Here is a 27,894-nt window from a genome sequence, read left to right on the forward strand (position 1 = left end):
GTAGCAGAGGAACTTTGAGTCCACATTTTCTAAGATCTCAACTATAATCCAGATCTTTGCTGGGCCTTTACTCTTGTTGGTATAGAAGCTGGAGAGAGACCATAGCTAAACACTTGATACCACTTTTTAAAGTTGCCACTTGCCCTGTTTCAGACTGGGGATATGATTCTTAACTCCCCACTTCCACATTAGCAGGGGTCCCAAAAACTAGCTTGGGAGTGCTACTTAGCATAGGCACTGACTCCGTGGGTGCTCCAGGACTGGAGGACCCACGAGGGGGGAAAAAAGTGGGTGCTCAGCACCCACTATTCCCTACACCTGCTGATCAGCTGATGTGTGTGGGGGGTGCCACTGCTGTGGCCCAATCGCTGATGGGGGGGGTGACTGTGTTGCTGCCAAACAGCTGATGGGGGGGCGGTGCTGCCGCCAAAAGGCTTGAAATGCAGAGAGCAGCGGGTGGGTGGGGAAAGGGGTGGAGGGGGCAGGGCCTTGGGCAAAGTGGGGGTTGAGCACCCCTGGGGAAAAGGAAAAGTCAGTGCCTATGCTACTTAGGCAGCTTCCACACTGCTTGTCCACTTGTTGGTGCCTCACATCAAACAGAACAGGAAGCCATTAGGTGACTGGAGGAGTATGCCACCTGGTACAATTATCTGCTTGTGGCTTAGATCCCCACCTGCTCATTTGCTAGATAGAGTGGGCCCATCAGAGGTAATGAAAAATAGACTGGCAGCCTTTTCTACCTGTGACAGGGGAAAGAGACAGGGAGAGCTGCAGAAAGATGTCAGCGGAGGGAGTGGGAGCAAATAAGGGTAAGGACTTGTGAAAGTTACAGGAGACAGAAGATCTAAGAGGTATAGACGGTGACCCTTACTGCAGTACCCGGGGGAAAAAAGAGTTGAAAAATCATTACTGCAAAGACCTTTGTTCCCTATAACATGATAGGAACAAAGCAGCGTGGCAGCACTAAGGATACATAATGTCCCTCAAGTTTGTTAGGATGATTTGAAAGAGTTAAACTAATAAGTAAATGAAACCCCAACGATATAATTTGATTAGAGACTTTGTCAAAAGCCTTTTCACAAAGTCCCTCAAAAGAATCTATTAAGGAAAATTGGTAACTATGGCATGAAAGGTAAAATTATAAAGTGTTAAAAACTGATTACATGTATGACTAAATGGCCAATTCCGAGTGTGGAAAAGGTTTAATAGTGAACTGCCCCAGGGATCAGTTGTCTTCAATAGAGAGTTCTATGTACAAAAGTGATTGCAGGATATGGCTTTATCACTGCCAAACAGGGTCATGGATAGGATCATGAAAACAGATGGAATACAATTTCTCATGTGTTTAGAATGGATAAGGCCAGAAGCAAAATGAATACAACCAAAAAGTATTTCAAGGACCAGCATTAGGAGCTGAAGGAGAGACCTGGGTACTGTAGGTAATCTTTTCAGAAAATCTTGGAAGTAAACTAGTGCCTGAAGAGGTAATGTACAAAAGTCATTTTGTTTCAAAGATAATTTATTATACTGCGATGGTATGGGAAGGGTGCCCTGACACAATTGGTTGGGAAGGCTTTAATGCCAACATGAAGAGACATTAAAAATACAGAGGATAAATTCAACAAACTGGGTGTCATAGGGCTTGCAAAGAAGAAAAGCAAAACCTGACAAAGGAAATACTGAAATAGTGTTAGGGGGTAAATGAATTCTGATTTGGCCATATGCTAGTGCTAGAATTAAACGCATGAAAAATAAGCAGTATGAAACGGGTTTCCTGTGGACAAATACAGTGATGATTTTGGGCTCCGATTCTGCATTGGAATCTTAAGTTTGGCCCTTGTGCCACTGCAGTGTCATGATGCATCACAAATTTACAATGTAGTCAGATACAATCAATATGTAGGCAAGATTGGGAGGAGGGTAGTGTTGTAACATTATATTACTATAACTATCTACAAGCACTGAAGGGTGGAAGGTAGAAGTGGCAAAAAATCTATTAAAAGGATTTTAATTTATGATTCTATTAATGGTAGTTGTAATTCATTATTGTGGTAATGGTAGGTATAAATGCAGACACGTAAGAGAGAGTCTCTGTCCTGTTGGGCTCAGTATTAGTGCTGTCCAAACAAACACCCTTCATTTCCTATTGTAGCTGCTTTGGAACTGCTTTTCAAACATTCCAATAGAAACCTTTCTTGTATAATAAGAAACAAACAGTCCATCCTGTCCTCCAGTTGGAAAAAAGACTAGAAAATGGGGATGTCAAATGATGGGAGTTTTCCAGAAGCATTTGATGCCTTCTCCCACAATTCCCCTGGACCTCCCCTAAGGTCTTCCTGGAAGCCAGAGGGCTGGAAACTGTGGGAATAAGAGAACCAGAGAGCAGTGCAACTGTAACAGTGCAGTACAGCACAAAGTAAGTGTGCACATCTATGCAGGAAGTCAAATTAAATTCCAGTTATGGAGAATATATCAGGAATATTAAGTTTTTTTTTAAAAAAAATCTTGTAATGAGGGGAGAATGTCAATGTCATCCAGTCTGAATATTGATGCTATTTGAGGGCACAGTGACTCACAATTTCCCACAATGGTTCTCATGGAGATTAGTGTTCTTCATCCATCTGTGTGAGCATTCATAAAGAAAAGAATGGAGACTTTTCAGTCTTTCCTGTCAACCTCTGCTACATCTCTGAGGTGAGAAGTAAAGTTACAGACCACGGTCAGCAGTATCAACTGCTACAGATGGACCCTATAGGATGAAATCCTTCTGCTATCCACATATAATCCTGGTTTTGCAGTTAGAAGATCTCCTATCAAGCGTGTGACCTTGTCTGAAGAGCAAGTGGCTGAGGTCCAGCTGTAATGGAAGCAGTTCTTAGCTAATCACTCAAAAATGGGAGCTCTGACACCAGAGGAGCTATAAAGGTTTCCTGAGGCTGAGCTGGGCCTTTGCTGTACTTTAGAAGGGACAGAAGGCTGCTCTCTATGAAGGCAGTGCCAGCAAAGGGTCCAGGTCCCTTTCACCATCTAGAATGGGCCTGGATTTGCATCGCCGGGCACTGGGTGTGCCCGGGTCTCCCCCGGCCTCGCCAGCCTCTCCGGGGCCACGGGCACTGGGTGTGCCCGGGTCTCCCCCGGCCTCGCCAGCCTCTCCGGGGCCATGGGCACTGGGTGTGCCCGGGTCTCCCCCGGCCTCGCCAGCCTCTCCGGGGCCATGGGCACTGGGTGTGCCCGGGTCTCCCCCGGCCTCGCCAGCCTCTCCGGGGCCACGGGCACTGGGTGTGCCCGGGTCTCCCCCGGCCTCGCCAGCCTCTCCGGGGCCACGGGCACTGGGGCTGTGTGTGTCTTAAGTGCCCTTCCCCAGCCTGTCTGAGCCCACGGGCTGCGGGGTGGGTGTCTCTCAGCCCCTCCCCATCTCTGAGGCGCAAGCCCTGCGGCGGCCACTCCAATCCCTCGAAGTACTGAGGGCAGGGACAGGACAGGTACCAGGCCTCACCCCACGCTCCCTGAAGCGCGCATGCCCACTTCCCAGCAAGGCTCGGATCGCTAACCCTCCCCCCCCCCATTACCACTGCGCATGCGCACACCGACGTACCGCGTCCACTTCTAATCTCAGACTAGTGATTTATAATACACGTGCAAGAAGAGCAAAGGCTCGGTGGAGGCTGTTCCTTTGCGGTTTCATCTGGAGACATTTATCTCGGCTAGAGCATGCGCATTACTTCCTTAACGGACGCCTTTCTCCGCCCCCGCCTTGCGTGAGCGCATGCGCATGGGTGCTCCTCAGGGGTGCGGGGAGGCCGCTATGCCTTCCGGGAGTTGTAGTCCGGAAAGGCCCATTGACTGGGCCGTCGCTGCTGTGAAGAGCTCCCGTGTCTAGTCCGTCCCCTGTGGGCGGGGTGAGTGTGCCGTGTGGCCCTATGGCGGGTTGGGTGAGAGGTCAGCGGCTTGCAGAGCCGACCAATGGGAGGATCGTTTCTGGAGGGGGCGGAGCTCGCTGTGTTTTGTTCAATTGCCATTGAGGAGCGTTGTTCACATATGCGGAGGGAGGCGGCCCGCGCTGGCCTTGGAGGGCAGGTACCTGGTGGGGCAGCGGGGCCGGGCACGGGGAATGAGCGTGAGCCCGGGAGGCAGAGCGGCGGGACAGGTAGCGGCGTCGGTACTAGCCGGGGAGGGAATGGGGCCAAGTACAGATGCCGGCCGGGTGTGGGAGGTCTCAGGTACCAGCTGTGTTGGGGGAAGGTGCTGGGCGCAGGTACTTGCGGGGCGGGCGCAGGTCCCTGGGCGGTGGGGGGGGGGCGAGCTGCGGGGCCGGGCACAGGTCCGTGGGTGGGGGGGGGCGAGCTGCGGGGCCGGGCACAGGTCCGTGGGTGGGGGGGGGGCGAGCTGCGGGGCCGGGCACAGGTCCGTGGGTGGGGGGGGGGGCGAGCTGCGGGGCCGGGCACAGGTCCGTGGGTGGGGGGGGGGCGAGCTGCGGGGCCGGGCACAGGTCCGTGGGTGGGGGGGGGGCGAGCTGCGGGGCCGGCACAGGTCCGTGGGTGGGGGGGGGGGGCGAGCTGCGGGGCCGGGCACAGGTCCGTGGGTGGGGGGGGGGCGAGCTGCGGGGCCGGGCACAGGTCCGTGGGGGGGGGGGGGGGCGAGCTGCGGGGCCGGGCACAGGTCCGTGGGTGGGGTGGGGCGAGCTGCGGGGCCGGGCACAGGTCCGTGGGTGGGGGGGGGGCGAGCTGCGGGGCCGGCACAGGTCCGTGGGTGGGGGGGGGGCGAGCTGCGGGGCCGGGCACAGGTCCTGGTGGGGGGGGGGGAGCTGCGGGGCCGGGCACAGGTCCGTGGGTGGGGGGGGGCGAGCTGCGGGGCCGGGCACAGGTCCGTGGGTGGGGGGGGGGCGAGCTGCGGGCCGGGCACAGGTCCGTGGGTGGGGGGGGGCGAGCTGCGGGGCCGGGCACAGGTCCGTGGGTGGGGGGGCGAGCTGCGGGGCCGGGCACAGGTCCGTGGGTGGGGGGGGGGCGAGCTGCGGGGCCGGGCACAGGTCCGTGGGTGGGGGGGGCGAGCTGCGGGGCCGGGCACAGGTCCGTGGGTGGGGGGGGGCGAGCTGCGGGGCCGGGCACAGGTCCGTGGGTGGGGGGGGGCGAGCTGCGGGGCCGGGCACAGGTCCGTGGGTGGGGGGGGGGCGAGCTGCGGGGCCGGGCACAGGTCCGTGGGTGGGGGGGGGGCGAGCTGCGGGGCCGGGCACAGGTCCCTGGGCAAGGAGGCTATGGTTGCAGGGACAGGCATAAGTCTGGGGGCGGGGGTGGCAGGGCACATGTACTCGCTGTGTGTATGATTGGGGGGGGAAGCTAGCGGGACTCAGGTGCAGGTACTGGCTGTATGTGGAGTAGCTTGCAGGGTTGGGCCCATGTACTGGGGTGGGGGGTTGTTAGCCAAGCCTTCACAGGTACCAGCTGGCCCTGTGTGTGTGGTGCTGACGGGACACAGGCAGTGGGGCTGGGCATAGGTACAGCTGGAGGGGGAAGGGTCGAGCACAACTAGGAGCCGAGCTGTGGGAACAGGCAGGCAGCGGGGTTGGGCACAGGTACTGGCTGTTTGGGGGATCAGCTGAGGGAGTGGCCACTCAGATATCTTTCACAAGGGGTAATGGAGGGGCTGGGCATGGCTTTGTGGGCACAAGGGCTTGGATATTGGCTGATGAGCAGCGAGCTCAGGGTAGCCAGGCACCTACTTGGTCCCTCTGCCTTAGTGGATCTCTCTTGCGGAGAGCATACAAGTGCTGGGCGAAAGGACTGGCCAAAGGGGCCTATTCTGTTGGTGGAAGGAGGGGTGCTCTGTACTCATGTGATCCCAAGTGTGAGGGGGAAGGAGGGACTTGTGTAGTGCTGATTATATAGGATAGGAGGTGGGATTGTGTGTATGTACACTGAAAGGTGGCTTAGTGCTTGTGTGGAAGTGGGGGAGATCGTCTATTACCTGTTTAATGGTTTTCTGTTATTGTATATACTGAGCACTACTTGCTTGAGGAGGTGTGATTCCTCACTCATGGCTGTAAATTGGTGACAATATTTATAAGGGAGTTGTATTTAACATAATAACCTCTTGTCTCTATTGACAAGTTTTAGTCAAAATAATTTTTAATGTTTGTATTTGGTGACAGGTAATGCAGGCTCATAATAAATGTTTGCTCCCCAACACCCTTTCAGCTGTTTACATTTGTTTTCTAGTTGGAGTGGAAACAAACTTGTTTTTGGCAGAATAAAAATGTAGTAACATCAATAATTGCTGCTTAAATTAAAATTAGGTTTTATAGGTTAGAAGATAAAGCTGCTCCTCTAGGCAAAGAATTCTCTGGCCCGTATATAAATGCATATATATATTTGTATATGAATTTTGCAAAGAGAAATTTCTTTGAGGTTCATGTAAACACTAGCTCTTAGCACATGATTTTGTATTATGTCATAAAATATACATCCCGAAATATTTTAAGAGCTAAATAATTACTCCTTCAGTAGTTGAGGCATATGCAAATGAACCAAGTTATGTTAATATAGCTACACATCTTCAACAATATCAGTATTAGACTTCTTGCAGTTCATTCCAAAATGTTGGTTTTTTTTATAGCAAACCTTTGTGGTTGGTCAACTAATTCTGATGTATGTATAGCTTAAAGCATTTCAAGATCCGTTGGGATAAAAGATGTGATGTAAGTGTAAGATTATTATGACAAACTCACATTGGCCGTATCTTTTTTTCTAAACGGTGAGGTTTTTTAAGTGCAGTGAAGTTCGTTCTCTGCAATCGCCCAAGTGACCAGCAAAAATCAGTTGCCTAGGAGAGGAGATATTTAAAGGTTAAATAAAATTGTACTGGAAACCTTGCACACTTTAAAGGGGTAACTTTACGATCAGGGGGAACTTTTCTGGAGATGGCTCTCTATTTTAGTATCACGTATATCTTTTTTTCTAAATCTTGGCTGAGTTGTAAAAATAAAACCCTCTTTTTATTTACGTCATATCATATCTTTTCTAACTGTTCCAATAAATAACTCTTTGAAAAATAGAATGTTTTATAGTAGTAACAGTTCTTTAGGTCCTCTGATGGAGAGGAGCCTGAACTGTTCATGGGAAATCAGAACAGATAGATTTGGTTTTGTTTTTTTAAATATGCATGCTGAGTTGTAGGCCTCAGGATGAGTTTAGCCAGCTGGTCAAATCTGTTTTCTGGTCCACTGTGCTTTCATTAAAATTAGCTCGTGTGAGCTGTTGTTGCAGGCTTCACTGTTACATTGCGCTGAATTTTTGTGTTTTGCAGCTTTAAAATGTGATTAATCTTATAAAAATAGCACAAGTCTTTGAGAGTGTTTGGTAAGTAAAATGTTTTGAAGATGTCTTAATTATACTTTGTATATGTGTGCTGTGAATTAGATTCTCGGTGTTCAGAGCATAAAATTCCAAAAGTCTCCTTAATGAAGCATGGGATTAAATTTAGGATCGTATTAAAAGTTTAAATGATTATTGAAGCTTTTCAGGGATGAGTGCATGATCAAGCCAACGAGGACTTTTTGTTTATCCCTGTACATTTTTGAATTGGAATGTACCTTAGAGATTTGCTTATGGGGAGGACATATGCATGGGGCGAAGCGTAGGCATATAACAGCAATTTACAGTACCTTAAATCTGATTTTTTTTAAATAAAAACTAGTCTGTTTAAAATGACTATATGTTGCTTTAATGACTTTTAAAATAGGTTTGCTGCTGTTTTATATTACATGTGTTTTGTCTAAACTGTGTTGTTGGTTGTTCTGTTCTGTGTTGTGAAATACAAACTTCTGCTCAACTAGAGTTTTCACTAGAATATATGTGCATTCTGTGTATTAGACATAAACATAAAATATCTGGCTATAATTATTTTGTTAATACTTTGCTCAGTGATGGCTGGGTGAGCCATATGGTGGTAAACCTTTACAAAATGTTATGTTGGAGTAACCAGACTGTATTCTGTAGGCCTCAATTGCAGAAAACCAGCAGTTTGTGTCTAGCTCAACCTGCAACACCCCATATCTTAAATATTTAATATAATATAGCTCACTTACTACAAGTTGCAAAAACTATATTGAATTCCAATATTCTACTTTTCTTCTCTTTGAATGCAAGTTTTGTGCAAAGTATTATGATTTGGATGGGAAGAGAGAAGTGTTATGAATAATGCTTTCATTTTTTCTACATTACATTTTTTAGAAATCCAGTTTGTATGTTAGGATTTATGGGAAGTTTAGTTGACATGATTGGAAAGCTTAATGTAGTAATTAAAGTTGTCATAGTAACATTAGTACTTAATTTTTTAAACCAAAATTGTGTCTTTTGTGTGGGATAACCCCCCCGCCCCATCCCCAAGAATTCCTCTGGAGTCTGGTATCCATTGTTGGGTATTTGTTCCCCCCCCTCCCCGGGCAACCCCCAAAACACATTTCTTTGTGTTAACAGCAATGATGATGGCAGTTCTGGTCACCTCCTGTGGTTTGATAGATTATTCCCTTTAGAAACATGTACTTAAAACTTTCCAACCCTGATTTTTGTTCCTGCAATAAATTTTATGATTCCACTTAGTTGTATTTTAGGAATCTGTGTTTTGCTTTCTATTTTTTTTTTTTTTAATAGAAAGATAAGTCTCCTGTCAGACCATTTTAAAGGTAGGTAATGGTGGGTTTATATTTTCATTTACTTTAAGACTTTAACAAACACAGTTGTTCTCTGCATTCTTTGCATGTTTGAGGGAGGTGATGAGAACACTTAAAACATAGAAGAATTCTTCTGTTTGGGCTTTAGTTTATAGTAAGTTCAGATTTTCTCCATTAAGGAATATGAATGATAGTATTTCATAGTTTTTAAAAGTTTAACCTGAATTTTCTTATGTTTCTATGAACAATTTTTTAGTATCTAAAATATTCTCTTTAGAAGTCTTTGGTTATAAAGATGTAATTTATCATGCTCTTTTTATGGCAATAGATTTTGTCCAGTGTTTGCTGTAAGAAATTATTACGACTTTTGATGTAAATATTTTCACAATGCCTCCAATCCATTTTATGCAGAGATACAATGGGATAATCCAAAAATATCAGAAATCTATCATGGAAGACTATGTAAATGGCTCCTGCCTCTTGTCTCCCTCCTATTTAATATCTAGCTTCTACATTTTCACAGGCACACCTGTATCATCTTTACAGTGTGGCCAAGACCATTGCTGTTTATCCAGTTGAAGGAAACAGTTTAACATCATAGCATCTAAAGAGGCATTAAATGACAGTATGTATATTATATTGTAAAACAAAAAAGGGGTGCATCTTTTGTTGGGGAGATTATGGGGGAGTCATTTGGTACAAGATACAGTCTGTGCTAATTATGGGGAGAAAAATCAAAGTTATTTATGTGAGGAAACGGAGCAAAAATAATCTTGTGGTAGCTGAATATGTATCTCCTAATACTGCATATCTGTAGTGGTTGCTATTAGTGGATCAGTGGACTATATTAGTAAAGTGGATACATACCTGAGAAGCAGTGATTTGTACTGACAACTTTTTTGGACATGTCTTGAGGCTTATGTAGTTAACATCTTAGCATCCGATGAAATGAGCTGGAGCTCATGAAAGCTTATGCTCAAATTTTTTAGTCTCTAAGGTGCAACAAGTACTCCTTTTCTTTTTGCGAATACAGACTAACACGGCTGCTACTCTGAAACATCTTGGCTGACAATGTTTATTAAGTATTCTTTCATCTTTTATATTATAAAAGAAAAAATATTGCATAAGAATATAAGAGTGGCCATACTGAGTCAGACCAATGATTGATTTAGCCCAGTGTCCTGTCTTCCAACAGCAGTCAATACCAAGCACTTAAGAGGGGATGAACAGAACAGGGCAATTTCCATGATCCATGCCCTGTCATCCACTCCCTGCTTCTGGCAGTTAGAGGTTAGGGACACCCAGGGTTGTATCCCTGACCATCTTGGCTAGTAGCCATTGATGGACCTATCCTCCATGAACTTACCTAGTTCTTCTTTGAACCCAGTTATATTTTAGGACTTCACAAGGCATTCCACAGGTTGACTGTTCATTGTGTGAAGAAGTACTTCCATTAGTTTATTTTAAACCTGCTGCCTATTAATTTCATCATGTGACCCCTAGTTCTTGTGTTATATGAAGGATTAAATAACACTTTCTTCTTCACTCTCCACACCAATCATAATTCTATAGACCTGTATCATATCTCTCCTTAGTCCTCTCTTTTCAAAGATGAACAGTCCCAGTGTTTTTAATCTCTCCTCATATGGAAGCTGTTTCATACCTTTAATCACTTTTGTTGACCCCTTCTTTGAACCTTTTCCCATTCTAATCTATCTTTTTTGAGATGGTGCTAACAGACTGCACACAGTATTCCAGGTGTTGGCGTACCAGTGCTGTACATTGAGTGGATGTTTTCAGAAAACTATCTACAATGACTCCAAATCTTTCTTGCGTTTTAACTGCTAATTTAGAGCCTATTATTTTGTATGTATAGTTGGAATTAAGTTTTCCAGTGTGCATTACTTTGCATTTATTAACATTGAATTTCATGTGTCTTGTTTTTGCCTGGTCACCTAGTTTTGTGCGATTCTTTTGTAATTCCTCAGTCTGCTTTGGACTTAATTATCTTAAATTTTGTATCATCTGCAAATTTTGCTACCTCACTGTTTACCCCTTTTTCCAGATCATTGATGCAGTCCATATTTTTTTAAAATATATAAAATTCTATTAATCTTAAAGCCAATGAGGTTGTTTTCTTTCTTAATTCTAAAACTTTGGTAGAGGGACTCTGAAAGTCAAATTTAGCAGGAAAAAAAAAATTTGGGGGTGGGCTTAAAAAAAAAAAAAAAAAAGCAAATTTACTGAGCATAAGCCCAATAAGAAGTGTGTGCGCTTTTTTAGGCAATCCACTGGAATTTTTTAAAAGAAGATCTACAGTGTTCAAATCAAATATTGTGGCATTATGCTAATGCAAGAAAACCCAAAAGATGGAAAATAACTATGAATCAAGTGAAATGAACTATTCTGGACAATGAAAACAAGTTGCATGAAATACTAAAACAGTGCAAATATTGGGGAAAAAATAGATTTTAATGTATACATTAAAAAGATCTTCGTCATTCTTTAGTTCTTAATTTAACTGTTTATATGTTTGTTTTACATTGGGAAAGACTGATGTATGAAAGCATAGTTGTCCTGACTTTCATTTGTAAAAGAGGGAGTTATGTGGCTCAGGCAGGCGGAATGTATTTATTTACATTATCAATAGCATTTTCAGCTGTGATATTAAAGGATATAATAGATTAAATTATACTCTTAAAAATTCCTTTTTAATACCTTTTTGTTGGATGACTAAAACTGAATTTACCAAATTTATTTTTCACTATTTGAACTTTGTTCATATCTCACTTCAAACAATGAAATAAGCTCATCAGTTTTACCATATGGTTGTTATGCTCTAATGCAACAGTTCCCAAACACTTTCCCTGCATGACACTATGTTCAGATGTATTGATTCCTGACAGCATGGAGGGCGCCATTTAAAAATGGCGTCCTCCATGTAGCATGACCTCACCCACTGACACCAGACATGAAAGGTCATACAACATGGAGGATGCCATTTTGCTTGACAAAATGGTGTCATCTGTACTGTATGACCTCACCCATGGGATTGCTGTGACCCCACTTTGGGAACTGCTACCCTACTGATAAGACCCTACAGTTGTAACCATTGAAAAGGGATACTTATATTGAAATAACTGCTTTATATGTCAACATCACTTGCTTTAAGTTTCATAAAGCCTTTTTTGTTAAACCTGCTAAACTCTAGGTCTAAACTGCCTTGTATTGGGCATATAATTTAAACAAGTTGTCTAAGGCTCTGATTCTGCAGCTAGATGTGTGGAAGCAGATCCCTGCACCCAATCCTGTTGATTTCAGTTGGGCTTCATATGAACAGAGGGTTCTGCTTGTACAGATCCAGTTGTAGGATCAGGGCTTAAGAGTACAAAAATTAATCATACTGTATTACTTAACTGGCAACCGCAAACAAATACTAGATGCTAGTTTTGCAAAAAAGTTTTCACGAAAACGATAAAACATCATTGCCACTATTCATACCAATGGAACAGTTATGTAGCATAGCAGAAAGTTATCAGGCTGTTTCTGAACTGATTGAGTTTTACATGTTGGAGCCAAACTGAGCAGGGGAGGGTTGATGGAGAAATTGACTACAGCAATTTTTTTGAAGGATATGCATTGTTTCTCAAAGTTTATGTAGTGGGAAGGCAGGATATAATATAGAATAGCTTTTCTCTGAAGAACGTCTGGCTTTTTTGAAAACATTTACCTCGCTCTTAAAAATACCAATTTAGACGACAAGGGCAGGACTTGGTGGTGGTGGGGGCTTCAACTACCCAGACATCTGTTGGGGAAAATAACACAGCAGGGCACAGATTATCCAACAAGTCCCTGGAATGCATTGGATACTTTTTTATTTCAGAAGGTGGAGAAAGCAACTAGGGGAGAGGCTGTTTTAGATTTGATTTTGACAAATAGGGAGGAACTGGTTGAGAAGTTGAAAGTGCTGGCCAGTTTGGGCAAAAGTGATCCATGATTCTAAGGAATGATAGGGAAAACTGCAAAATAAAGATAATGGATTTCAAAAAGGCAGACTTTAGCAAGCTAAGGTAGTTGGTAGGTAAGATCCCATGGGACGCAAGTCTAAGGGGAAAAGCAGTTTGAGAGAGTTGGCAGTTTTTCAGAAGGTATGAAGATCACAAAAGCAAACTATCCCACAGTGTAGGAAAGATAGGAAGTAGGGCAAGAGACCACCATGTCTTAACCAGGAGGATCTTCAGTGATTTGGGGGCACCACCCAGCCTCGCTCTGCCCTGGTTGTAGCCCTGCTTCCGACCATGGTTCTAGGGGAGGGAGTGGGACACGGTTCTATTATGGGTAAGGGGGTGTGACAGAAAATGTTTGGGGGACCCCTGGTGTAACACTTGCCCAAAAAAAAGGGGGGGACAAACATTCTGGGATATATTAGCAGGAGTGTTGTAAGCAAGCCATGAAAAGTAGTTTTCATTCTACTTTGTGCTCATAAGGGTTCATCTGGAGTAGTGTGTCCAGTACTGGGTGCCACGTTTCAGGAAAGATGTGAACAAACTGGAGAAAGTCCAGCGGAGAACAACAAAAATGATTCAGGGTCTAGAATACGTGACTGATTAGGGAAGATTAAAAAAAAAAAAGGTTTGTTAGTATGGAGACAAGAAGACTTGAAGAGGGGACATAAGTTTACAAGTGCATAAAAGATTTTTGTCGTTAACCTCTGAGGATAGGACAAGAAGCAATGGGTTTAAATTGCAGCAAAGGAGGTATAGGTTGAACATTAGGAAAAACTTCCTAACTGTGAGGGTAGTTAAGCATTGGAACAAATTGCTGGGGAGATGGTGGAATCTCTGTAGTCAGAGGTTTTTTAAGAACCGGTTAGACCAGGGGTTTCAAACATGCAGCAGAGTTCTTTTGTGCGGCCTATCAATTTCCCCATGCCCCTCTGCCTACCTCCAGGCCAGAGGTGGGCAAACTACAGCCTGCGAGCCCCGCACCGCTCCCTGAAGTGGCCAGAACCATGTCCCTTTGGCCCCTGGGGTGGGGGGGGAGGGTAGAGGGCTATGTGTATTGCTCTTACTTCCAGGCACCGCCCCTTGCAGCTCCTTTTGGCCGGGAACAGGGAACCACAGCCAATGGGAGCTTCAGGGGAGGTACCTGGAGGAGTGGCAAGAGCAGCACTTCGGGGAAGTGGTTGGAATGGGGCTGGGGCAGGGGCGGGGCCTCATGGAAGGATTGGAATGGGGCCAGGAGCAGCGAGGTTGGGGGTGTCAGTGATGCGGCCCTCGGGCCAATGCATTAATCCTCATGTGGCCCTCGTGGTCATTTGAGTTTGAGACCCCTGCGTTAGACAAACACTGGTCAGGAATGGTCTACTTCATTGCACCTCCACCCTCTTCCGACAACAAAAATTATTACATAACCCCGGGGAGGGGGGGGCTGAAGCATGAGCCCACCTGAACCCCACCGCCCCAGGAAGGGAGGCCAAAGCCTGAGCCCCGCTGCCTGGGGCAGAGGGGCTGAAGCCCAAAGGCACTGTAACCTGTGCCCCACCACGCAGGGTTGAAGCCCTCTGGCTTCGGCTTCTGCCCCAGGTGGTGGGGCTCAGGCTTAGGCTTTGGCCCTGGGCCCCAGCAAGTCTAATGCCAGCCGTGGTGACCCCATTAAAATTAGATTGTTACATATTTTGGGGTCCCGATCCACAGTTCTGAGAACTGTTGGTCTAGTTATTACTTTGTCCTGCATTGATGCAGGGGTCTGGACTAAATGACCTATTGAGGTCTCTTCCAGGCCTACACTTCTATGATTCTTTTTTGTTTATTAGGTTGACAGTCTTACTGATTTATTAACTCTTATCACAACTGGAACTTCAGCAGCTGATCTGTATAATTTAAAAGTGATCAGTCCTGTGGATGCTAACTGGCGGTCTTGTGGCTCCACTCTTTGAACACAGCTGATATTGTACTTCTCAAAACCAAAACTTTGGGATTATTTATCCAAGCATGGGTGTGGAAAAATGGACTCTATACATGATTTCACTAGTAAGACTTCTAATTTGTATCCTGAAATTAGAAGTCTGCATCTCAGACAGCTTTATTTGTCCTTATTTAGCCTACTGTCTGAGGAGTTTTTGAAGAAACTTGATACGGAAATATATCTGCCCTAAATTCCTTCTTTTGTACAAAGAAATGAGCTTCAAGAACTCATAATGCGGTGGTCAGATTATGATTTTAATCACACAGAAAATCAGCTAGTTTAACATTATGGTTCTCACAGAAACTTTAAATTTGTTGCATTATATTTGTGTATTTTGTATTGGTATTAGTATTTTTATTAATTTAATACATGTATGTAGCCATGCACATTAATACAAAATGCAATGAAGCAAAGTTACTGTGGGAGGCCATACTTTTGAACTGTGCCTGACTTTGGGTTTGTAAAACCATAGCTTTAATTTTGCATTCATTTAGTATTCGTATTAAATATTCTATTTAACTGTTTTTGCTGAAAGTTATTTGTTTTTTTTTCCTCCCACTTTCTCCTCCCCCCCTCCCATTTTCTCTACCTCTCCACAATCCCTCAAGATGATGGGGCTTTTTTCTCTTATAGGTTATGCTTTTTAACTTTTTATTTCCCAGTTTGATTGTGAAGTGTATAATGGCTTTCTGCCTTCAAGTTTTCTGTTAACTTTGAACTTTTTAAATTTTGGATAGGTGGAACCATAATATTTCACATCATGGGTCTCCTTTTGTTCAGCTAAGGTCTGCTACATTGGCAACTTCAGAGCTCAAGAGCTATCCCTAATCTGCATAAAATGGAGCAGTTTGTATCCATCCTGCTAAATATGGAGGTTCAAGTGAGAACTGTGGGATACAACATGTACAGCTCTGTCTTAGTTTGAGCAGCAAGTCTGCTTGAGGCTACATGGAGCCGGGTCCTGTAGCCTCCATAGGCCATAACTCCATATGAAAGATGTGGATGGCCCAATTGAGCCACAGGCTCTTCTTACACCATTTTAGTGAATTGTTTGCCTTCATATAATGTGTGATGTGATATAACATTTCCAAAACATAGATCTACCTTCATAACATATTTTGCGGGGGCGGCTTACTTTTTTTCTCTAAAATTACTACAAGTTCTTATAAGTTCTATTACACGCCTTTGTACGCTGCTTCCTGCTATTTGTGAAAACAATATATTTAGGGTGATTTGAGTCTCTAGATTCATAAGAACTGCATAATTCACCTGCCAAAGTTTGTTAGAGACTTAGCCCAAGTCTAACACAATTCTATTGCCGGTAGTTGTTTTAATCATGTATTTGTATTGTATTAGTGCTGGAAGCCCCGACTAGGATCAGATCACCACTGTAGTAGGTGCTATACCTAGGAAAAGACAGTTCCTGTGCATCAGTGCTTTCAGTCCAATTTGAGGCAAGACTTGAGTGAGGCAAGTTAAAAAGGTGGGGTGAAGGAAGAGAGAAGAACGAAAAGTTTACATGGCTACTTGCATACATTGGTTCAAATGATGTTGGATTAATTTCTTTTAGTGTAAAATGAATCTAAAACTTTCTGTAAACTTGGTTTCACAATGCCTTGTTTCGGATGTAAACCTCCAACAACAAAAGGGAGGAGAGACCAGACTTGTGTGGCATGTATATAACTTAGACTCTCTATTCCTTAGAATGAAAAGCATTTGAGAGGTATAATGGTAGAACTACTGCTCAGAAACAAATGTGAAAATATCGGCCTGCTGTATTGCTCAGTACTTGTGGCAGAGCACATCTGGACGTCTGCGTATGTGCCGCCTTCTCCCTCTTCCCCCACCAGTACTGTGCATTAGATAGTCCCATTTAATATTTGGACAGGACACTGCTGAACTTCTAATAAAAGATATTGTCTCACCCACCTTGTTTCTCTGAACTACTAAGTGGTAAGATTTAACCATTGATGGGTACTCTACCTTTTAGTCCCTTGTGACGCAAATCTATTCAGAAACTTGGCACTTATGACAAGTCAGATAAGAGCTTTGAAAAATAAGGCACTAACTGAAAAATTAATAATCCTACACCTTAAAAATACTAGGCTTCCTCTAAAATGTATCATTCAAGAAGTGCATAGCACTTGTTTTTATTAAATATCGCCATTGTTGTGTGGAAATTCTTACTGCAAGACAAAAGATGATGAAACTGAGGAGCTATTTTCTTGCACTTAAAGAAAAGGGGGGACTCTAAAGATGTGCCAGAGTTGGGAACAGAAACCACAGACTTTTTTTTAGCCCTTGAACATAATTTAAGCTCCTCCAAGTCTCAGTCTGTAAAATGGGGCTACATCACTAGCATTCTGTAATATCTAGTTCAGCTAACTTCCAGAGTTGGAAGTCACATACCCAACCTCTTGGCTGTAATGTATGTATTTTTATTTTATTGTGAGGAGACTTTTTCCCAAACCTATGCCAGAGAGTAAAATATTGCATCACTGATTGAAGCGCTGGTTCCAGAGCTACTAGATGTATCAGATGCATCTATGTAGATTTATCTTGGGGAATATGTATGGCTTTTATTGTATTGAAACAAAAATCTCAGTATGTTGGTATCAAATTTCTTAGTGCCATGGAAGTTGTTAAACTGATACTTTCTCACATACAGATGTAAATTAAGTGTGCCATCTGTGATTTTTGGTAATGCAATAAAGTATGTCCTCATATGAAAATATCAGGCTAAATATTTTATGACTTAAGTTTTCATTTGAAAGGCAAGAGGGTGATTTATTTTATTTTAATAAATGTTACTAGCCATTTGGGGAACCGGAAATAATGGTAATGGTGGGTTGATGGAATTACAGCCAACTCAGGCTGCATTTCTGAATCTGGTTTCTGGAACTAAACCAATAACTGTGGCCCTAATTTTCCCATTGAAATTAATGGATGGTTTGCGACAGGCTCATGGGAGACTGTTAGAGTGCATTGAGGTACTGAAATATTTGGATTTATAGTAGTGACTCTAGTTAAGTTTGCCTTGAGCTCCTCATTTACAGCAAGGATAAAATCCCTTTATTTTAGGGGTTCTCAAACTGTGGGTCACAACCCCATTTTAATGGGGTCACCAAGACCGGTGTAGACATTTTGGGGCCTAGGGCTGAGGCTGAAGCCAAAGCCTGACCCCCACTGCCTGGGGGCCCTCGGGAAGGGGGGCAACGTACGTTCCATCCTTTAGCAACGTTTTCATTGTTGTTCCTTTCCTGGAGTATATCCCGTATCCACCTATTGTCCCCAACCTCCTTATTTCTCCATATTTCATTGATCCATGCTATCTTTTCTACCTCATCCATGTCAGTCCACCAATTGCTTGCCTATGCAACAGCTTCTGTTACCCCCACAACCCAGATGCAAGAATGAAAAGGGATGCAGCTTCAGCATATGGCTTTTTACAGAGCAAGTGGATTATTGTAAAAGTGTGTTGAAATAGAAAAGTAGAAACTATTTTCAGCCACTACTCAGACGTCTGGAATCCTTTGTATAACCATCATGGTCAAGTTTCCTTTACAGGGCATGTTTCTCTAAAAACAAGAGTGGAGTGGAAATTTGATTTCTTTGACTAAACTTACATAAGTATTTTGCCAGCCAATCAGCTTCGGTAAATACAGTTGAATGGATACTTGATTTGGCAGGATACTAGGTTTCTAACTGGAAGGGTGTTTTCAGGTGCTGGACCTGGGGGGGCACTCACCTCGGGCAGCTTCCTGCAAGCGGTGACTTCTCCCTGCTGTTCCTAGGCAGATGTTTTTGGGTCTGAAAATCTCTCTAACAAATGGCAGCTGGACCCAAGGGATAGTGCTCTGTGTGTGTGTACGTGTGTGTGTACGAACATACGTGGGGGTTGACTGTCCTCCCATTCCTCACAGCAGATGCTCCAATTTCCTTGGGTTGGTGGTGTAAGCTGTACATGAAATTAGTACAGTTGACATGCCAAGAGGCAATATGGTGGGACTCTAGAAAGAGAAGTCACTTGCTGAAGGATGTATGATAGGAAGTGTAGGTCTTGGGTTGCGGTGGGCTGCTTCATCTTGCATCTTTCTCCTGTTTATCTGCTTTTGCTGATCATCTATCCTTCCATGCACGTGCACATATGTAGCAGTTTGTAACTAACAAGCCCTTATCCTGGCTGAATGTGGGTTGTTTTAAGGGGCATCTTGAACACCTCATCTACAAATGTGATTTTTCTGGATGTTAAGCAAAGTGGGAGGACATCGTAAGGCTTTCCTTCTAATCAGTAATACTGGTTATCTTCTCTCCCTCTTCCCTCCCCAGTACAGTTTTCTTGTCCATCGACTGGAAGGGGCTCATCTGTCACTGTCTAAAGACACCATATTGTTGGCAGATCAGTGAGGAATAGAAAAATAGCTCTTTGCCTCCCTCCTCTCTCCCCAAAAAAGTAGTCCTCTCCATAAAAACAGGACCTTTCATCTAGGTCCTTAGTAAAAACCTGGCTAGTCCTTATTAACTTGTTCATACACTGCAATAGTGTTCAGAGGTCCCAGACAACATGTGCATTACCTTTTGTGCTAGATACTACACGCAGGAGGATGGGATCTGTGCCCAAAAGAACTTGAAGTGTAAAGACCTGATCGCATAGGCAAGGTCTGCCTATATGGGTCAAAAACTAGGGTTTTTGATTTCAAAAGGGCTGACTTTCAAAAATTAAGGAAATTAGTTAGGGAAGTGGATTGGACTGAAGAACTTATGGATCTAATGGCAGAGGAGGCCTGGGATTACTTTAAATTAAAACTGCAGAAGCTATCGGAAGCCTGTATCCCAAGAAAGGGGAAAAAATTCATAGGAAGGAGTTGTAGACCAAGCTGGATGAGCAAGCATCTTAGAGAGGTGATTATGAAGAAGCAGAAAGCATACAGGGAGTGGAAGATGGGAGGGATCAGCAAGGAAAGCTACCTAATTGAGGTCAGAAGATGTAGGGATAAAGTGAGAGAGGCTAAAAGTCGAGTAGAGTTGGACCTTGCAAAGGGAATTAAAACCAATAGTAAAAGGTTCTATAGCCATATAAATAAGAAGAAAACTAAGAAGGAAGAAGTGGGGCCGCTTAACACTGAGGATGGAGCGGAGGTTAAAGATAATCTAGGCATGGCCCAATATCTAAACAAATACTTTGCCTCAGTCTTTAATAAGGCTAAAGAGGATCTTGGGGATAATGGTAGCATGACAAATGGGAAGGAGGATATAGAGGTAGATATTACCATATCAGAGGTAGAAGCGAAACTGAAACAGCTTAATGGGACTAAATCGGGGGGCCCAGATAATCTTCATCCAAGAATATTAAAGGAATTGGCACCTGAAATTGCAAGCCCATTAGCAAGAATTTTTAATTTATCTGTAAACTCAGGAATAGTACCGAATGATTGGAGAATTGCTAATATAGTTCCTATTTTTAAGAAAGGAAAAAAAAGTGATCCGGGTAACTACAGGCCAGTTAGTTTGACATCTGTAGTATGCAAGGTCCTAGAAAAAATTTTGAAGGAGAAATTAGTTAAGGACATTGAAGTCAATGGTAAATGGGACAAAATACAACATGGTTTTACAAAAGGTAGATCGTGCCAAACCAATCTAATCTCCTTTTTTGAAAAGGTAACAGATTTTTTAGATAAAGGAAATGCAGTGGATCTAATTTACCTAGATTTCAGTAAGGCATTTGATACCGTGCCACATGGGGAATTATTAGTTAAATTGGAGAAGATGGGGATCAATATGAACATCAAAAGGTGGATAAGGAATTGGTTAAAGGGGAGACTGCAACGGGTCCTACTGAAAGGCGAACTGTCAGGTTGGAGGGAGGTTACCAGTGGAGTTCCTCAGGGATCGGTTTTGGGACCAATCTTATTTAATCTTTTTGTTACTGACCTTGGCACAAAAAGTGGGAGTGTGCTAATAAAGTTTGCAGATGATACAAAGCTGGGAGGTATTGCCAATTCGGAGAAGGATCGGGATATTATACAGGAGGATCTGGATGACCTTGTAAACTGGAGTAATAGTAATAGGATGAAATTTAATAGTGAGAAGTGTAAGGTTATGCAGTTAGGGATTAATAACAAGAATTTTAGCTATAAGTTGGGGACGCATCAATTAGAAGTAACGGAAGAGGAGAAGGACCTTGGAGTATTGGTTGATCATAGGATGACTATGAGCTGTCAATGTGATATGGCTGTGAAAAAAGCTAATGCGGTTTTGGGATGCATCAGGAGAGGCATTTCCAGTAGGGCTAAGGAGGTTTTAGTACCATTATACAAGGCACTGGTGAGACCTCACCTAGAATACAGTGTGCAGTTCTGGTCTCCCATGTTTAAAAAGGATGAATTCAAACTGGAGCAGGTACAGAGAAGGGCTACTAGGATGATCCGAGGAATGGAAAACTTGTCTTATGAAAGGAGACTTAAGGAACTTGGCTTGTTTAGCCTAACTAAAAGAAGGTTGAGGGGAGATATGATTGCTCTCTATAAATATATCAGAGGGATAAATATAGGAGAGGGAGAGGAATTATTTAAGCTCAGCACCAATGTGGACGCAAGAACAAATGGGTATAAACTGGCCACCAGGAAGTTTAGACTTGAAATCAGACGAAGGTTTTTAACCATCAGAGGAGTGAAGTTTTGGAATAACCTTCCAAGGGAAGCAGTGGGGGCAAAAGATCTATCTGGTTTTAAGATTCTACTCGATAAGTTTATGGAGGAGATGGTATGATGGGATAATGGGATTTTGGTAAGTAATTGATCTTTAAATATTCAGGGTAAATAGGCCAAATCCCCTGAGATGGGATATTAGATGGATGGGATCTGATTTACTATAGAAAACTCTTTCCTGGGTATCTGGCTGGTGAATCTTGCCCATGTGCTCAGGGTTTGGCTGATTGCCATGTTTGGGGTCGGGAGGGAGTTTTCCTCCAGGACAGATTGGAGAGGCCCTGGAGGTTTTTTTGCCTTCCTCTGTAGCATGGGGCATGGTTGACTGGAGGGAGGCTTCTCTGCTCCTTGAAGTTTTGAACCATGATTTGAGGACTTCAATAGCTCAGACATGGGTGAGGTTTTTCATAGGAGTGGTGGGTGACATTCTGTGGCCTGCGCTGTGCAGGAGGTCGGACTAGATGATCAGAGTGGTCCCTTCTGACCTTAGTATCTATGAATCTAGCTTATCTGTGCTGAGTTCTCTTTACTGTTTTGGCTCTACTTGGGTATATGGGTCCACCATTAGAGATCAACTTGCAGGATTGGTAACTGTTTTAATTCTCAAATTAATAGCATCGATATGCTCACCTGTATATTCTCACTCAGTTTATTGCATATATTTTAAAATATATTTTGGTGGAAGTAGTATTTTAAGCTTTTAGTCAAGTGGAGGATAAATTGCATGAAAAATGAAAGCAGGCTACATATGAAATGGTAAAAGACCACAACTGAACACGTTTTTCTCAAGACAGCCTCAAACAGTAACTTTTATTTAGTATGTCTGCAAAGGAAAACTGATGGCAAAATGAATGTTATAGAGAAAAGAATTTGATAATTTAAATAAAATCTGTAAGGAAAGATGTATGACCATTGTACCAATGAAATTAGTGTACTTGTGGAAGAATAAGAAATTTAGTTTTTGCATCCAGAAAGTACCGTGTACATAAGCATTGAGTTTGACATCAGTTACAAAGCAGATAGCGTGGAGGAGGGAGGGCAGAGTTGTGGCTGCATGTTCAACTTGAACATTGTTTAACCATTTAACCTATTACGTGCACTAAACATCAATTAAACCATAACTTCATTTAACTGGAAATATAGACCACTTTGCTCAGCTGAATTTTTTTTATTTACAGGAGAGTAGTTAAAATAAACTTGGAAAGTTCTGTCCTTAACTATATTACAAATAACTTCTGGGATTAAAACAGAAAGTGCACTTCAGTACTTATACTGCTTCTACCCTGTACATTGCATTTCCCAAAGGGAATGACAAGGGGGAGTCATTTCACTTTTTGGTTCCCTTGCTCTAGCATTATGCTGTGGTGATTGGGATTACAAATGCTACAGACAAATGTTTAAATCTAAACAAAATTCACAAGCATACAATAGTAAAAACCATACTTCTGTTAAAAGAAAAGGAGTACTTGTGGCACCTTAGAGACTGCCACAAGTACTCCTTTTCTTTTTGCGAATACAGACTAACACGGCTGCTACTCTGAAAATAGTTCAGTTAGGTTTTTAAACTTAATAGCCTAAATTTTGGGACTTGCAGGGTCTCTTTTTAAATACCTAAAAAGTGTTTTCCCTATTTCCTGAGTTAACATTTTCTTTTTGAAAGTTTACTGTTAGTAGTAAACTACATATGTTTAGTCTTGATTGAGAGTAAGTTTGGGCCGCAGAAGGGAACTGTCTTGTCTATTTTGCGCTATATCCTGTATCAGTTTTGTGCACTTTCAAGATAGATGATACAGCAGAAAGCCTTTTTAAATAACACACGTGGCCTGTAGAGTTCACTTGCATAACTAATCCTATATCCATTTGTTCTCCCATAATTTTTCTCTTGTTGGCTTTTCTGTTAAATATATTGCGGAAGTTTGGGAGACACTTTAACATGTGTATGTTTAAAATAAACAAAAAAAACCCTCTGGTGACAAAGTGATACGTTAAACATAAGGATTACCATATTGACTGTGAAGATACCAGGCTACGATCCTCTTTCTAGAAGTAGAAGCTAAATCTGGATTCTTCAGAGGAGGATGTGTAAACTTTATTTCATGCATTAAATTGAATAATACTATACCGTGGGAGGGAAAATTTCAGATTTGCCCTGAAGAATGAGGCTGACAAAACCACCAATGTACAATATTTAACTACTGTAGAAATAAGTCTTGAAATGATTCCAGTGAAATTTTTAATCTCTCTATCCATAAAGCCAAGTGCCTTAAATGCAGAGGTCTGACTGTACAGGACTGAAGGGGAAATAACAGATTTTTAAAACTTACAAAATCACTGAATAGCTTTCTTTGACATGCAGTCAAATATTATGGGCGCTTCAATGATTAGAGATGTATAAAGCTCCTTTTTAGAGCCACAGAAGGTCATGAAGTTTCAGACCTTAAGTTGAACATTTTCCACCTGGCCTGAGGTCGTAAGCAGGCAAATTTCACTTTTAGGGAGAGAGAACTTCTCAGGAATGCTTATTTATACAACAAGAACAGCTGTTTGAAGCTTTTGAGAAGTGTGGAATATTAGAATCATCCTTGGGAGAAGGGTCAGTGGGCAGAGTAGGTGAGGTGGTCAGAGGTGCTTGGTAAATGCATTTTATTATATGTTTCATAAGAATGGTCAGACCAATGGTCCATCTAGCCGAGTATCCTGTCTTCTGACAGGTCAGGGCCAGATGTTTCGGAGGAAATGAACAAAACTAGGCATTGGTCAAGTTGTCCATCCCCTGTCATCCAATTCCAGCTTCTGGCAGTCAGAGTTTTAGGGATAACAAGAGCACGAGGTTATGTCCCTGATCACTTTGTGCTAATAGCCATTGGTGGACCTATCCCCCATGAACTTATCTAATTCTTAACCCACTTATACTTTTGGCCTTCGTAGCATCCCCTGACAACAAGTTCTACAGGTTGACTGTGATGTATGAAGAAGTACTTCCTTATGTTTCCTGTAAGTGAAAAGTTCCAGTTAACTAAGAGGGAGGGAATTTGAGTGCAGGTTTGGGGCATGGGAGGGTGTGCGTGACACAGGCTCTTGGAGGGAGTTTGGGTGTGGGAGTGGACTTGGAGCAGGAGGGGTTTTGGGGTGCTGGATCTGGGGGGCTGGATCTGCTTCTTGTCTCTTAACCACTCTTAAACTATAAGAGGACTTGTCACTCTGCAGTTAATAAGATTCCTTTTTAGCCTCTTTTGTGGGCCTTTATTTAGAAGCCTTTTGAAGGGCTAAATTTTTATCCACTTGTTTCTCCCTTTCCCCTCCCTGCTTCTTCCCTCTACACATACCCACACCCCTTTCACTTCTAAAAAAAAAAAAAATAATTAACAGGTTACAGATGTGGATTACCATGTATACGGCTCAGCTAGCTTGCCCTCTGGTTTCACTATGCACTGTTTTATCTTGTACTTTGCACTTTCTATTCTAAATGTCAATTAAAACAAACTTTTCTGAAGAAAGAACATCTAGAAAACTCTTTGAGGGATGGGACCAGCAGTGTGGTGTCACTGGCCTTAGTCTGTTGTCAAGATTTTTTTCTACCTCCCACCACTTGAGTGCAGTGAAGGGTCATCAGAGTGGCATAGCCAGCTGGCCTACATCTTTGTACTCTCCTTCAGGTCCCCAAGCACTAGCCTCTCTGAAGAGTACAGTAAAACCTTCAGGGGCTTGGGGCACTATTATTCTGTCAGTGTTTAATGTGTAGACATTCTTATTCCTAATGAATTGAGTTTCATGTCAGTTTTCCCCCAGGAATCTTTGTTTTGTGTCTTATTAGAGAGACTTACATTGTTTGAACAGTTACTTCATTCTGTTTAAATGGCACATGCTCATAAAAAGAGGGTGCGTTGAGATGAAATTAAATAAATCTGCTCCTATGATAGCTTGTTCCTAAACTTAATTAGCTGTTATCTGATTCATGTAATTCTGAAGAAGAGTTTTTAATAGTTAAAATTAGCTGATGGCTGTCTAGCCAAGTACTTTTTAAAACCCCCAAAACATAGCAGGCAACTAAAATATTTCAGTAAACTGCCTAGGACTCTTTATTTTTCTTGAAATGTGTGTATGCAGAGACTTAACAGAATGGATCAGTAGTCGCTGCCCAAACTCCTTGAGTTCCAAACTGGTAAAGCTAATTCTAATAATGGTAAAAGCAATGTATGAAAGCCTTACTAGAGCAGACTTTAGCACCATATTAAAGGATATAGTGTAGTTATGCACCAGTTTAGTTCAAAAAAGAAAAGGAGTACTTGTGGCACCTTTTCTTTTTGCGAATACAGACTAACACGGCTGCTACTCTGAAACCAGTTTAGTTCAGTAATACTAGGTGGGAGAAACCTTTATTCAGAGAATAAAGGCAGAGAAATAACCTCAAAAGCTATTTCTCCAGGTTTTCTGTGGCTAATGTCAATAGCAGGCACATATGGAGCTGGATTTATCCTCTTCAAGTGTAGTAGCATCTAGATGCTGTAAGTAGACTTGAAAAGTCACTAGTGTGTTCATAGATTTTAAGGAAGAGAACAGCAGTAATATAAGAATTTACATATTGGATCTGAGGTTCATCTGATTGTGTTCTGTCTGACAGTGGCCAGTACCATACGTTTCAGGTCAGGTTTTTTCAATGAGTGGTCACCTAAATGTACTTATTGGGCTACATCCGTGGTTCTCAAACTTCTGCACTGGTGACCCCTTTCACATAGCAAGCCTCTGAGTGCGACCTCCCCCCCCTTGTAAATTAAAACCACTTTTTTATACATTTAACACCATTTTAAATGCAGGAGGCAAAGTGGGGCTTGGGGGTGAAGGCTGACAGCTCATGACCCCCCCATGTAATAACCTCATGACCCCCATGGAGTCCCGACCCCCAGTTTGAGAACCCCTAGGTTACATGGTGTAAGGCAGTCTGAATGGTTTCTGGCTCGTGCAGGGTAGCACCTGCCTTGTTTGCAAATTATTTGAATGGTTCCTCAGGCTCAGAGTTGTTGTCTGTCTCTGCCTCCTTCCAAAAACCAATGTTGGAAGCCTTCTAGTTCTCTGGGGTATCTACTGTGGGTACCAGGACTGGCACAGTTCCAATAGGAAGAGCTGTTCTAGGCCCAGTGTCCTATACCATGCTCATTTCAGCAGAGGCCTCCATGGGACCCTTGAGATGCCTTGGGTATCCAAGCTGCGTTTGTCCCGGAGAATACCCATGGATTGGTAGACATTCTTCATCCCTGGAGAGGGTAGCTCTTTTGGAGCTTGTAAAGTCCTTGTGGTGTACCTCCACTTCCTTATTTCCCACAGCAGGGCATATGGATAAGTGGTACTGTTTACCTATGCAATGATTTCAGCATTTCTACTTCCATTGAGACCCTAAGTCTTGTTGTAATGGCTGCAAATGAGTTTGAAAAGGAAGGTACAAGGCAACACCTAAAGACAAAGATTAGATTTAATGGTGAGAGATTTATTTTACCTCATTACAGATGCATGCTGCTAATCAGCAGGTGTTGTCTAAATATGATTTTGTAAATTGGAACAGGATGTCCAGGTTGGCAGGTAAGATGTCACCGCAATCAGCACTTAATGTAGCAGATGCTTCCTTCAGGATTATGGCCTCAGCTGTAACAATGAGTAAAGCTTCTTGGTTACTGAACTCTGGGGTAGCTCTCATAGTCCAACAAAATATACAAGCCTTTTGATGGCCTGTTCTTGTTTTCCAAAAAGAAAAATAGTGGAACACTGCATTCTTTTAAGGGCAGTTGAACCACTTAGTGCACATTGGGAGTTTATACCCCTGCTATTAAGAGTGGACAGCAACAATGGTAACAGTACCATCAATACTCCCAGGAGTATTTCAGACAGCCAGTTTCTCTTGTTAGGCAATAAGATGTCTCCAAAAGGAAACCAAGTCACAGAGGAGAAGGCCCTCAGGGAACCAACTATACTATCCTTCATTAGCTTTGAGCTAGTAGTCAATTTAAATCTTCTCTTGAGGTCAGCATATTACTTGTCAACAACTTCCCTGACCATATCTTCCTGTTTGGGGACAAGCTATCCCACAACTACAAGGCTTGGGAAACAATAACCACAGTCAAATGCGTTCTGAGACCTGTGGGATCAGGATATGCCATCCAGTTCCTAAACCATCTCCTCCTTCGCACCATCCCGTTTGAGGGACACTTCTCATAAGTTACTCCTTCTTCATCAGATTTAAGACTGAAGTTTGGGAACCATAGAAAATGTTTCCCTTCATCATTTGCGAACGGGATTCTACTCACGTTGTTTCCTGATTCGCAAGTTCAAGGGAGGAGAGACCTATTCTTGACCTTTTTGAAGTCTCAACATTGTATCAAATATGAAATTCCACATGGAAACTCTAGCTCTAATTCTTCCTGCATTGGACCACAATGACTTGCTTGCTGCCCTCTATCTTCAAGAACCCTACTTTCATGTAGCAGTTATGTGAAGCCCCAGGAAGTTTGAGATTTGTTGACCCACCACTACATTATCTATACACAGTACTCCCTTTTTGGCCTG

General features: G+C 43.0%; 1 protein-coding gene and 1 long non-coding RNA gene across 12 annotated transcripts in view; one reads left to right on the plus strand and one right to left on the minus strand.

Moving 5' to 3' along the window:
* Window positions 1-1,264: 1,264 nt before the first annotated feature.
* Window positions 1,265-3,682, minus strand: LOC122459733. The gene is made up of 2 exons (XR_006280601.1): window positions 3,596-3,682; window positions 1,265-2,857 (listed from the first exon to the last, which is right to left on the minus strand). It is a non-coding gene; the product is annotated as an uncharacterized LOC122459733 (long non-coding RNA).
* FAM53A (family with sequence similarity 53 member A) overlaps window positions 3,661-27,894 on the plus strand; it is a 95,213-nt gene continuing 70,979 nt past the window's right edge. For 2 of the 11 annotated variants that reach the window (XM_043512664.1, XM_043512669.1), the window contains exons 1-2: window positions 4,040-4,147; window positions 7,300-7,352. The gene's annotated coding sequence lies outside the window, so the exon portion shown is untranslated. Of the gene's footprint in view, window positions 3,900-3,945; window positions 4,148-7,299; window positions 7,353-8,650; window positions 8,820-9,181; window positions 9,291-27,894 lie in introns of those variants that run through there. The other 9 variants (XM_043512661.1, XM_043512670.1, XM_043512667.1 and 6 more) reach the window with 8 other exon arrangements.

The sequence above is a fragment of the Dermochelys coriacea genome, chromosome 4, assembly GCF_009764565.3.
Source record: "Dermochelys coriacea isolate rDerCor1 chromosome 4, rDerCor1.pri.v4, whole genome shotgun sequence".
NCBI classification, from domain to species: Eukaryota; Metazoa; Chordata; order Testudines; family Dermochelyidae; genus Dermochelys; species Dermochelys coriacea.